The sequence below is a fragment of the Centruroides sculpturatus genome, unplaced genomic scaffold, assembly GCF_000671375.1.
Source record: "Centruroides sculpturatus isolate CEXI.00-Female unplaced genomic scaffold, Cexi_2.0 scaffold543, whole genome shotgun sequence".
NCBI classification, from domain to species: domain Eukaryota; kingdom Metazoa; phylum Arthropoda; class Arachnida; order Scorpiones; family Buthidae; genus Centruroides; species Centruroides sculpturatus.
Window position 1 is genome coordinate 345,956 of NW_019384952.1, and position 14,186 is coordinate 360,141.

At 34.4% G+C, this 14,186-nt stretch overlaps 1 pseudogene; it reads left to right on the forward strand.

Moving 5' to 3' along the window:
• The first annotated feature begins 5,226 nt into the window (after positions 1 to 5,226).
• Positions 5,227 to 10,051, forward strand: LOC111632290 (annotated as a pseudogene).
• Positions 10,052 to 14,186: the final 4,135 nt, after the last annotated feature.

Below are 14,186 nucleotides of genomic sequence, written 5' to 3' on the forward strand. Positions count from 1 at the left end.
GAAAAAAATTATTTGTATTAAATCTTATTGCTTATTCTGAAACCGTGTCGTCTTTTGTTTGTTTTTTCTGTCACAACTAGGTGCATAGTGAGACACTGGGCATTTTTGACAACGATCTTTATTCGGAAATATATTCTGGGCCGAGAAGCGTTTCGGGCATACATCCGTCTTCTGCCAGCTACATAATAAAGCAATAACATGAATTTTTCAAATTACAAAATGTTTTATATTTTGATAGGTTACAACATACCATTTCTTTTTGAGATATCCTGTAAGGCAGTGTTATCTAGTATACATCTTATTTAAAATTACTTTTATTTATGGTTAAAAATTTTTACAGTTAAAATTTTCCGGCTTTTCACTGAACTAAACTTAGCTCACTCTTGTGATATTAGTGTTTACAAGGATGTTATTAATCTATTTGGCATGATAAAAGAAAACTTTTTTAAAACATTTATACAATAAAATAATCTCTCTATTACTATTGGGTTGTTCGGAAAGTAAGTTCGTTTTTTTTACCTCTCTAGACGGATTAGTCGTATTTTCCCAACCATTTTCATTTTAAACCGTATTATCATATATTTTGACAGCTAACATTTTAAGGCTTATTTGTAAAAATTTTGTTTGATTTCGTGCAATTGTTTATTTTTTGTCCCATCAAATATGGAAGATCGAAAGCAGCATTTTCGGCATATTTTGCTCTTTTATTACCGAAAAGATAAGAATGCTGTTCAAGCGAGAAAAAAAATTGTATGACGTGTATGGTGAAGATGTATTGACAGAACAACAGTACCGAAACTGGTTTACAAAATTTCGTTCTGGCAATTTCAACATTGAAGATTCACCATGTTCTGGATGGCTAGTTGAAGCCAATGAAAACAAAATAAAGGTACCGATAGAAGCAAACTGCCGAATAACACGCGAAATCATCAAGACATTAAATTTGTCAAATTGAACTGTTTATGATTACTTGAAACAAATTGGTTTCGTTTCAAAGCTCGATATATGGGTTCCATGTGTTCTTAGAGAGATATGCTCTCTTTGGTGGGATTTTAAGGACATTTTTTCGGAGCTTTTACCAGACAATTTAACAATTGATTCGAAAGCGTACTGCCATCGAGTAAACAAATTGAGTAATATCAAACAGAAAAGGCGGCCAGAATTGATCAACAAAACAGGTATAGTGTTTTACCACGATAATGTCAAATTTCACACAAGTTTGGTAACTCGTCAGAAACTGTTATAATTTAGATGAGACGTCCTATCACACCATATTCGCCAGATCGAGCACTCTCAGATTATTACTTGTTCTGGTCTATACAATTTTTTTTAATTGTAAGACATTTACTTGAAATGACAATGTCAATAAATCACTTGAATCAGTTTTTTGAACAACCCATTATTATTATTTTTTAAACCAATTTTTTGTGAATCTTTATACTTAATGTTTATTATTTTTTTTACTTTTATAATTTCAAAACTTTAAAATTTCTGCTGTACCAGTTTTTTTCTTTGTGTAAAATCTTTATTTCTTTGTTAAAAGTTGTACTTATATATATTGTATATTTATTTCTTTGTTAATATTGCAATTATTTACTGTGCAATGTTCGTAAAATACTGAATTCACTTTTCTACATTTCAAATCGGCGATGTTCTTTTAGTCTTACCCCTACTTTCCTTTTCGTTTCTCCTATGTAATTTCAGGTTTTCACAGGTGCATGGTATGTGATAGACTACGTTTGCTATTCTATAAGTTTCTTCTATCTTACTGCTTGCTCTGTTCAGGCTTTATTTTTTGTATTCTCTTTTGTAATTTTTAGTAGGTTGGAGCAAGTTTTATTTACTTTGTTAAACTCTTTATTTAATTCTTCAAATAAATCTTTGATATAAGGGAAAGCTACATATTTTATGTTAGCACCCTTGTTTTTATGTTTGTTTTGTTGATGATTATTGTTGATTTTACTTCCCATTTTTGTATTATTCTATTGGGGTAACCATTTAATTGAAATGTCTCTCAATTCTTTTAAATACTTATTTTTATTCTGCGCTGTACTTGTTCTATTTATAATTTTTTTACATTTCATCCATTGCATTAAAACCTTATGATTATGAATACATTATGATTTTTTCAAAATTTTTGAATTTTCAATTTTATATAATTTCTTAAAGTTTCAGGCATTTAAGTCATGGCGTTCTTTTACCAACTTGCAAATGAAATTCAAGAAAATATAATTGACAGGTAATGAATCTCGTACACGACGGTAGATAACATAACGGTTATGTTTACAACGAGGACGCATGGCGGCCTTGCCCCTCCCAACTCACCAGACATGACAGTGTGTGTCGTCTGGTGTTCTACTTTCTGTAGAAGTGACGTAATCATCGTAAATAAAAGAAAATTTCAGTATATGTTTTAATTTTTAAATTTAGTTGTTTAGACTCAAATATTAAGTTTAAAATTTCAACAAAAATAAAGTATTTTACGCACATTAAAACGACAATGGGAAATTGTGCGCGCCAAACCATAATACTTGTTCAAACGATGTTAGTATTTTTAAGCTTTTAGTGCCAAAACAACTGAATTTTTTTTTTAAATCTTGACTGTAATAAGTTACATAAAATCTAGAACTTTGGTTATTTCGTACAAAGAAAGAACTAAAAAATAATATGCATTAAACAGCAACTTAAATTTTTAAACTGCGGAGAACTTCATATGTACTGACATTTTCGCTTATTCAGTGTGGAACACTTGAAATTAAGTGGTAAGACATTTATTAATCGATTGCATTGAAGAAAAAGGAGTTGGTAGCGATTGGCCGTTCTCTCTGTAAACTTCTACTCTGAAGAATGTTAAAACAGTAAATAGGTAAGAGTCTATAGGACACTTTCTTGTTGTTAATTGGTTTTTACAGTTCTTGAAACGCCTCCTAGTCTTCTTGATGTTTCCTATAAAGAGAAATATTTGAGCAACAAATCAGCATTATTTTTGACAAATCTAGACAAAATTTTCCCTTTAACTGCCACATTCTTTGAAGGTCACGTCTTCCAGTTATAATAAACAAATGTTAAAACTGTATTTTTCGTTTTTTTAAAATCATAATAAAGTCACTTAACATGAAAATTAATTTATTTAGACTAGAAAGAGTCTTTCTATATTGTGTTCATCAGAGATAATGAGTAAAGGAAAAAATCAGTCAAATTTAAACGCACTCTATTTACAATAGTGGTAAGAGTAACTATTAGTTGAGAAATACCGAGAACCCCGTTACCAATCCCAAAGGGGTGTTGTGTAGCAACAAAAATTAGAATTTAGGGCTACGGGAGACGGGAGTAGTCCGTGCGACTGTCACCACACTATAAATATAGCTAAAAGATTTTCCAATACTGTATACTCATCTTTAGATTTATTACATATATTATCTTCATTGACCGATATTTAATTTTAAAAAACAATATCCATCATTGGCATGCATCAGAATAAGAAGCATAACTTCTGTAAATTACACTTCTCTGAGAGGGTCCGCTGCACTCTGGAAAAGCCGACAGTCTACGTCGGCAATGAAATGGTCGTTGTGTGACCTACTTTTTCGAAAATAGTACAACGATGAACATAAACACTAACCATAATAATCAAAACAAATTATTAAAGCATGAGTAGTTCTAATATCCTCCGATCGAGTAATACGTAATAAGTTTCTTTCTTTTTTTTTTTAATATATATTAGTCTTGCCATATTCTACCAATACTTCATATAGTCACCTCCAATTAATTTCATCTAATTATATTTAAAATGTAATAAAATCTAGCGACGAATTAATTTGCTAATAGAACTTTGTATTCTTCTTTGACGTTCATCGTAAGAGCACTAAATCAAGAGAGATGTCTAAATAACACGCTTATAAACACTAAAAAATAAATGTTTCGGAATAAGTACTAGATAATTATATGCGCAAATAAATAAGTAACACATACCTTCACTTACAAGCATTACATCCAAACAAAGATCAGTTCTCGGTAATTGCCGAAAATATTTTTCAACTTTTTATAAAGTAGCATATTGTGAAACCAGTTGTAAATTCACAGAAAACTTTTCACTTTTTATCCCTTAAAAACAACACAAAATATGTCGATGCACGTAGATTTATCCAAGTAAACTTGCGAAGTAAACGATAAACTGCACTATGCGAAATGATGCTTTTCGGATAAGCTTAGAACACTTCTGTGCAATGTCTCGTGACAGCAAAATACATTTTTCCTGGATAAACACTAAAAGTTTTAAATAACTCTTCAATAAAACCTGATGAATTTCATTAATACGAACTACCTATATCTGTTTAATAAAGATTACTTATTTACCATCATAATTATGCAAATGAGTAACGAAAAAATCAATGTGCAGAATCCCTCGCGAACTACGTCATCGGAATAGCTTTAAAACGAGCACGTAACCAAAAGCTAACTCTAAATAATGTTAAAAATCTGTTTATTAAGAATTAAACTTTAATTTCTACATTAACATTAACAAACTTCATCAAAGACGAGAGAATATTTTTCCATTGAACAGAAACGTACTCAGCAAAATAATCATTCAAGTAATAAACATCTTATTCTTTGCCAAGGGAGTTTTATTAAAGAAAACTAACGTTTTCGATCTATTTCATAGATCATCCTCAGGTTGAAACATTCGAATTTGGAATAACAAAAAATAGAACACCAAATTCAAATTCTAAGAGATAAATATCGACAACGTAGCAACTAATTAAAATAAAAATTAAAGCGTAAAAATACATAAATGTAAAAATAAATAACATACAACCAGGGCCGTGCGGTAGATTTTCTAAGTATGATGCAAGTCTTCGAAATGCCGCCCCTTATATGTTTTTTTGCCGCCCCTTATATAAATTATTAGTCTTATATAGGCTATAATTCTTATTATTTGGTGTATCTTACCAGGGCCGTGCGGTAGATTTTCTAAGTATGATGCAAGTCTTTGAAATTCTGCCCCTTAAATGTTTTTTATGCCGCCCCCTCACGGTGCCGCCTGATGCGGCCGCATCTCTGCATCATAGCACGGCACGGCCCTGCATACAACCACTAAATATTATTAGCCAGCAGTTAGGAATAGAAAAGGAGTACATAGGAGTTACAACGAGAAACCTAGGAATAAGGGTCAAAGAGCATAAATATGATATTAGGAAAAGATCTAACGCAACAGTTCTGGCCCAGATGGCTCAAGCCCAAGGATCCGTTGTTAGATGGGAGGATGCGGAAATCATCAGACAAGTGCACTCCCCTACTTTAGCGAAAACTGCCGAAAAAATGGAAATATATAGGAGCAAGATAGATGAAAAATGCATAAACGCCAGAGATGCGGAGGACCTACCCTCAGCATGGAAGTACGCCGTTCAGAAACTTAAAAAACTTACAAGTATCTCTTGAATTGCGCCATATCCGTAATCGCGTTATGGGAACCTTAATGATTTTTATTGGTTAACGGATAGTGGCTTATAATAATAATATTTAGTGGTTGTATGTTATTTATTTTTACATTTATGTATTTTTACGCTTTAATTTTTATTTTAATTAGTTGCTATGTTGTCGATATTTATCTCTTTGAATTTGAATTTGGTGTTCTATTTTTTGTTATTCCAAATTCGAATGTTTCAACCTGAGGATGATCTATGGAATAGATCGAAAACGTTAGTTTTTTAATAAAACTCCCTTGGCAAAAAATAAGGTGTTTGTTACTTGAATGATTATTTTTCCGTTTACATGTACAGTACAATAAATGATCGGTTCTTCGAAACACGGCTTTCACAAAAAAATTCGATATACACGAATAAATAACAACAACATTTATATCTATTTTAGCTTAATTTTAACTTATTTCAATACTGTTTGGCTTTTATAATTTGAGTTTCCGAGTAATTTACTGTAGAATTCAATTTAGTAAACAGAAACAAAGATAAGCTATTAAAAATAAACAGGGCAAAACAATGATTTACACAAATTCATTGTAAGTACAGAAAAAACGAATTACCGTATTTTACGGACTATAAGACGCACTTTTTTTCTTCAAAAAACTGCCTCCAAAATTCAGGTGCGTCTTATACTCGAAATTAACATAAAAATGTCCAGTGTTTGATTTAAAATTCCTGCCAGTCTTAAAAATGGCCATATATTTGATGTCGCTGGAAACCTATCTCTATCTAGCAACATTGAATTCAGCTGGCAGCAGCAGTGCACCGATGCGACGAACATGAGTTGCAGGGATTCATAAGCTTGCTAACACTGTCTCCCTCCCGCCCCGCCATCACCAGAACACTGTCTAGCCTATGATGCGTCATTGTAGTCTAGTGCCAGTGAACTTGAATTGAAAGTGATTTGTGTTATCGGTAGCAGTATAATATTTTTGTTAGTAGCTAACAAAAATAACGGTAAAAATGTTATTTTTGTTAAAAATTGCTTAAAAATTAAGATGCGTCTTATAGTCCGTAAAATACGGTATATCAAAGATGGGATAAATATGCCTTGGTGGAGGAGACTCCATTGAGTAGGTGATGAGACGTTGACAGGTGAAGCGGGAGTACCCGGGACACCACAAACACCTCTTGGCTGGAGAACACTCTTCTTTCGTCCTTGATTCTGGAATTTTATATGATTTCCCCTCAAATTTCACCCTTTTGATTGGTCCTGTGTCCCCTCTCCCACACCCCGATTGGTCATTCTTGTCTCCATGCGACACCGAGGCGGGAAAGGTCAAAGATGTCGATGGAGCCCTGAAGTCTGCGCTCGTAATTTACTCCGTTATAGTCTTTCTTGGACGTTTGCCTTAACCGATTTGCCAGATGTTTTTGTGCCCGTTTACCCCCAAATGGTTTAGGGCACACATGACCTAACAGGCGTCCTTTTGGTCATTAGCCCCCCTTATCTGATTGTTTATACCCCGGCACTTGTATACGAGCGCCTTGACAAAGCTCTCTCTCTCGGTCGACATTCCCTTCTGTCGTTCATCATCGCGTCACGTTTATTTTAAAACAAGTACGTAGTTTCCTTCCTGTCTGGTCTCAGGGCCCGCTCTAGGGGCGGGCAACTCGGACGTTTGTCTGGGGCGCCATTTTGGCTGTAAGTATGAGAAAAATATTGATGTGTTAAATACTCAATTAATAGAAAATTTTACGTATCGATTTTTTCGTTCTCTAAAAATTTACAGTGCGTATCGTATTTATATTGTTTATGTCTAAAAGCTAAAAATATTTACACTATTATTGAATAATTAACGCAGAATTTGTAAATGACGATGCTTGAACTTGTTTGAACACGCATATACTTCTCTGAACAGAATAGCATTAGCACGTGAGCTGAGCGCTGCTTCAGCTTGTGTTTGAACACGCATAGACTCGCTTACACTTATCTCTAATTGTAAAAGAGCGGTTTCATTACACAATAGCATTATTCTTGCTATTACGTCAGTAGTGATAACAAGTGGAAGTTCATTAAAAATTAAGAAATCGCACTTAAGTAAATTTTAAGAAGTACTGTACTGTACATCTATAATTAAGCTGTTGTTTAGTTTGATAGATACTAGTTTATCGTAAATCGATTATCGAATAAAACAAAGCGTTTTTAAATAAAATAATTATTTAATTTATCCAAAAAGGTTGTTTATTAAATCGATAAAATATTGTATTAAATTTAAATGTATTCTGTAGGTATAATTATTTATATTTTTGTTTTATGAAAATAATTATTTGAATCAATAATATAAGACATTTATTAAGTTCATTGCTTCGATAAAACGCATTTTATAATAATATATTTGAATAATTGAACTGAATAAAATCTCAAAAATCAAGAATTATAAAATTGTTTTTAATCACTATTTATGGTTTGCTGAAATATTTGTTATTATAAAAAACACATAAAAACACTAGACTTTCTTTACGTTCACAGGATACGAAAAATATTGTGTAAGCCATAAATATTTTTTATGTCCATTGACAGAATATAATTTTGAAGTTATGTTAATTACGGTTTTAGATTATTTAGAAAAAGGACGAATCTTTAATGTTTTTAGTATTATTTTATAGATTACATTGTTTAATTTGAGTTATGTGCGTGCCTCTTCCAGAATGACTAACGGTCAAAGAAAACTGTCTGATTACCAGTACAAAAAAGAAGGCTAGAAAAGGAAACCGAAAGGCAAAAACAAGCTAGCGTACTAAAAAATTGTATCCAGAATTGTACCAAACAAATGACTCTGAGAATCCAACATCAAATCCGGTTATAAAAGAAAATACAAAATCGTCAGAGGATGATGATGACAAACAAATGGACGAAGTTTCTAAATCAATTGGAACTGACGACACACTGACTATCACCACCAGATGAAAACGTTGAAAAAATTGACACCAACGTGACTCCCACAGAAAGCGTTGAGTACAGATCCAGCATTATGGCCAAGAATTTTAGGAGACGCCGAAAGAAGATTTTTAGTGAGACAAGGTCCACATAAACCATTGCATAATTACAAATTTCCTTCCAATGACACTGGTCAACATTTTACCGTAAATTATTAGGCCTATACACGAATTTTAAGCAATGGAGAGCAAGTTTTACGAGACTGGCTAGTGTACTCTCTTTCAAAAAACTGCGTTTACTGCTTCTGTTGCAAAATTTTCGGCTGTATATTTAGTTCTCTTTCAAAGGAGGGTTTTAAAAGTTGGAAGCACCTCGGCAAAACTTTAAAAGAGCATAAAATTTCAAAAAATCATGGCAAGAAATGAACCCAAGTGTTATAAAACTATAGATGCGGCCTATAAAAGAATTATTAATGTCGAAACAAATCATTGGAACGAGGTGCTTCTAAGAATCGTAGCAATCACTAAATACTTCGTAAAAGTGGTCTGGCTTTTCAAGGTACAAGCGACAAGTTGTTTGAGTATAAAAACGGTAATTTCTTAAAAATAGTTGCGTTGCTTATCTGAATTTGATCCCATTATGGAAGAGCACGTTCGTAGAGTGTTAAAAAAAGAAGAGACTAAAGCTCACTATCTCGGGAAAAATATACAAAACGAGATAATAGATCTGCTGCATCAAAGTGTAAAGTCTCATATTATTGATGAAATAAAAAAATCAAAATATTTTTCCATAATTTTACACTGTACTCCTGACATTAGTAAGGTAGAGCAAATGACTCTTGTAATCAGATATGTTTCAATCAATAAATTTGACGCTGATGTTGAAATTAAAATTAATGAAAGCTTTTTAGGCTTCTTACCAGTCGAAAGATCCACAGGAAAACAAATGTCTGATATTATAATTGGAGAACTTAATGACTAGGGATTAAATTTGCAGGATATCAGAGAGCAGGGATACGACAATGGGTCCAATATGAGGGGCGATAAAGCAGGAGTGCAATCTAGAATTAAACAATATAATTTGCGAGCATTCTATGTTCCGTGTAGTAGCCACTCTCTCAATCTTGTTGTTAATGATATGGTAAAAGCATCCTTGAAAGCCGCTAATTTCTTTAACGCGGTTCAAAAAAGATATTTATTTTTTTTCGGCATCTACTTTTCGATGGGCAATACTTTTAAAACATGTTTATGGTTTAACTTTGAAACCATTGAGTGACACTAGATGGGAGAGTAGGATAGAGACCTTAAAGCCTTTGAGATTTTATTTGGGAGATGTATACGACGCCTCGCTAAGCATTTACAAAAACCAAGAAATTAATAATTTGCACTTGATCTTTTACAAAACTGCAAAATATTTTTTAAGAATCTTCGATCGGATTTGTTCTTCGATGAAACTATTATTGATGCAAAAGAACTTGCTACCGAAATTGATGTGTAGGCTAATTTTGGATCAACAATAACACGACACCACGTTAGAAGAAGAAAAACGAACTTCTTATACGAAGCACGAGATGAACCCATCAAAGATCCAAAACAAAAATATAAAATAGATTTTTTTATTTTACAATCGATTAAGCACTAAATTCACTAGATGCTAGATTTGAACAACTTAGTAATTATAGCAACTATTTTCAATTATTATATAAAATATACGATTTAAATATCGTGTCCAAAGAAATGCTACTAAAACACTAAGAATTTAGAATGCATTTTAACTGATGGTAATTTTGTTGAAATAAATGGGATAGAATTAGCAGAGAAAATTTCAGCAGTATTTGCGCTTTTGGGCAAAAAAAAAAAAAAAAAAAAAAATACCCACTTCTCAGTAAAGAATTAATTTTTTCGTTCTCTAGAGACAGACAGTATTGTGATTATATAAATATTTAAACTGGGTGTTTACGGGATATGCGCATACTCTTCTACAAAGAGCGGCACCAGTTGCTACCAACTTTCCTTATCCATTATAGGGTTCCGTTTGAGTAAACACGTAATTTTATCCGCTACTTTTGAAAATATAAACATAAGGTTGTTATTTGAAAGAGAAAGAGAGTTTTTGAAAAATCATAAAATGGAAACGAATGATTTTAAGACAATAAAACGCACCCATTTTACTATTCTGTCGTGTTCGCGTTTTCAGACTTTATTTTTTAATCTGGATTCTACTGGATATCGCGGAAGAGTGTCACGTGAAGTCGTTTGTGTCCGTGTGTATGTGGCCCGGTTCGTGTTACAGGCACTTGGAAAGAACGGCGTCGTTGGGACACTTTAGAGTGTTCTCTGTCGACGATAAGGAAGACCGTTGGGTCGCAGAAATATTTTGACGGCGTCAGGATACACATTCCAATTTCCTCGTTAATCACGAGTTGCGAGTAAAGAGGGAAAATCCGGGAAAAACTCGTGATTTTAAAACGCGCCGATATAAAACAGCTGACAAATTTGCCAAACGCATCCCTTCGCAGTCGCACGAACAACCAATTAAATTATAATGACTTTATTGACCTTTTTAATAAAGAGTTTTAGCATATATGATTAATTTCCGTTGGATAAGTTGGCTACTGCATACGAGAAACCTTTCTAAGTGGACGATATCGNCTTAATTACAAAGTTAAATTTTGCCCCAAATCTTACTATTGCTTTAAGGATATTGCTAACGATACCAATAACTGTAGCAAGTGGCGAAAGGAGTTTCTCTAAGTTAAAATTAATTAAGAACTTTTTACGTTCGGCTACTACACAAAATCGTCTTAATGGTTTGGCCATGTTGGCAATTAGGCATGAAATTGCTGATCAAGAAATTTAAAAAAATGCAATAAAAAAGTTTGCAGAACTGAAAGTAAGAAAAAAAGTTTTTTATGATTTTAGCGGAGTTATGTTACCTTGTTTTATTTTCAAAATAATGGCATTTTGATTGTTTGTGCAATAATACATTTTTAATAGCTTTAAAAATGTAAAAGTTATATGGTTAACAATTTGTGGCTAGGTACAGATATTTCTTAATTAATTTCTACTGTTTTTTACTGCTTGTTTATCAATGTTATGTTATATGTTCGTTTCTAAATACAGTATATGCTCCTAAATATCACTTTTGGTATCTGTTATTATGATCTATGTATGTATGTATGTCTCTTTAATCCGAAATTAAGTTCGGTAGACTATCATTACAGCTTTCAGATTAGACACTTCTTTTATTGTTTCACATAGGCGTTTCGGACTGATATAAATGTTAGTCCCTCTTCAGTGCAATCCTACAAATTATTAAAAAACAATTAGTAACATGACAAAAATCCTCGCGTGTCGGTCATATTTACTGACATAAACTATCATACTTAAAAATTGTCACACTTATACGATACCTATGGTTCTGTCTTCTAAAACCACGGTGTACAACGGGTAACATTGAAAAGATTTTTTTTTTAATGTTACCCGTTGTACACCGTGGTTTTAGAAGACAGAACCATAGGTATCGTATAAGTGTGACAATTTTTAAGTATGATAGTTTATGTCAGTAAATATGACCGACACGCGAGGATTTTTGTCATGTTACTAATTGTTTTTTAATAATTTGTAGTATTGCACTGAAGAGGGACTAACATTTATATAAGTCCGAAACGCCTATGTGAAACAATAAAAGAAAGCTGTAATGATAGTCTACCGAACTTAATTTCGGATTAAAGAGACATACATACATAAAACAGTACATGCTTTTATTAAAATTTAAATAAAATGATTTGATTTTTATTAAAAATAAAAAATATGTACTTTTATTTTAAATATATATATATATTCTTAAAAGGCGGCAATTTGTCTTTTTGTCCGGAACGATGTAACCGCTACAGCGGGCCCTGGTTTGACGTACACGTTTTCGCGTTTAAAACTTCGGCCTCAACCTCGCTATTAGCCTTTTTCGAAAGGACAAAAAGAATGGAATAAAATGTTACGGCATATACCAACCAGGTATTAAAAAAATATTAATTATTATTAGATTAATAAAACATGAAGATAAGTTCTTTTCATCCTATATATTTTCCTTTTACTTTCCTGGCTGTTATATAAAATTTCAATTTTCTTTTCCAAATCAATTCTTTATTTGTCTATCTCAATACCGTTAGGCAAAATTTGAATTAATTCAAATTTTGTTCGAAGCCTGAAGATGGCCTGTGAATTAGGCCGAAAACGTTTGTTTTAAATAAATATATTTCTCGGCAAGGATAAGGTGAATTTTTATATGAAACCGTAGAAACCTTGGAAAGCTCACGAAACTTATTTGTGCACTAAACTGACTCGTGCCGGCAACTTCCTTAAGTATTTCGCTACTCGCCGGAATGGTGCTAGAACAGACAACCTACTTCGGATGATGTATACCGTGATGTGCCCAATGGCGACCTTCGGTGCTAACCTGCTGGAAGGCGCGCCACCCACTACAATTCAACGTATTGAAAAACCACTCCACACTGCCCTCCGTATTGCATTGGGCGTCCCTAAAACCACCCCAATCATCTCGCTATACACTGAAACGTCTTATATACCACTGCATCTCAGGCTCCGCCAAAAAGCGTTGGCAAGCGCCATCACCCACATCTCCAGGGGCTCGCACAGCCCACTGCACCTGCTTTTTGAAATGGCACATGGCTTGGATTACTATCGCTGGCGCCCGTATCAGAGACCGTATATACACAAAATAATATCCCTTATAAGTCAGGAGGGGCTCCCGATATCCCACCTATATCGGCAGAAACATACTCCGCCCAACGTGGCCCAGGTTTATCCTCACTTACGCCTAGAAGAGCTTACTCGATCTCCTTCGGAACCCCCGGAAATCGCATGCGCACGATTCCGAGAAATGCAAATGTCAATCTGGCAGGGAAGGATCCTCATAGGGGCAGATGCCTCCAAGTCAAGGATCCGCACGTCGATAGGGATTGTCCTCCCGGACCACAACATCAGGGAGACCTGGCTGTTACATAACTATTGCAGTGTATACGGGGCAGAAGCCCTGGGTATAAAACGGGCGTTACATCTAAGCTCAAGCCTAGACGGTCCGTCAGTCATATGCTCTGACAGTAAGTCCGCCATACAGGAGATAGGCAATATCTCCTTCTCGTCCCCGGCACTTCTTATTGACATCGCGGAAAATATTACTCAACATCCCAAACCCATAGAAATCGGGTGGACCCCTGGCCACGTGGGAATTGATATCAACGAGGCGGCGGACAGAGCCGCAAGAACAGATACCCCTTCTGGCTCTTGGCGTGGGTCACTTATGGCCCGTGACTTAATCCGGGAGTATAGAGAACAACAAAAAATAGAGATCACAGATTCATGGTCAGAACACTTGCGTAATAAAGGTCGAGACCACCTCAGACCCTTCGCCCCCTGGCCTTACAGGCATGCTACTTCTCGGAATGCGGAGACCCTTTTGGCCCGCCTAAGAACTGACACTGCCCCTCTTAACAGGTTCCTCTGTTCTAGAAACCTACGTGCTTCACCAGACTGTCCACATTGTGGTGCTCAGGAGACATCCAGACATTTTTGGCTGACGTGTCCAAGATATACGGAAGCCCGACAAGAACTTGGCCGTACTCTGAAGATCGATCTCGCAATCATCCAGACTTTAACACCCATATATTGGGCAAGAACAGACCTCTCACCTAGACAGCACGTGCAGGCCCTCGAACGTTACGTAGCACGCACACATCGATTTGACTAATTGCGGACAAGAGTTCATCGGAGAAAAGGTGACCAGCCAGAATCTCCATATTAGAGAAG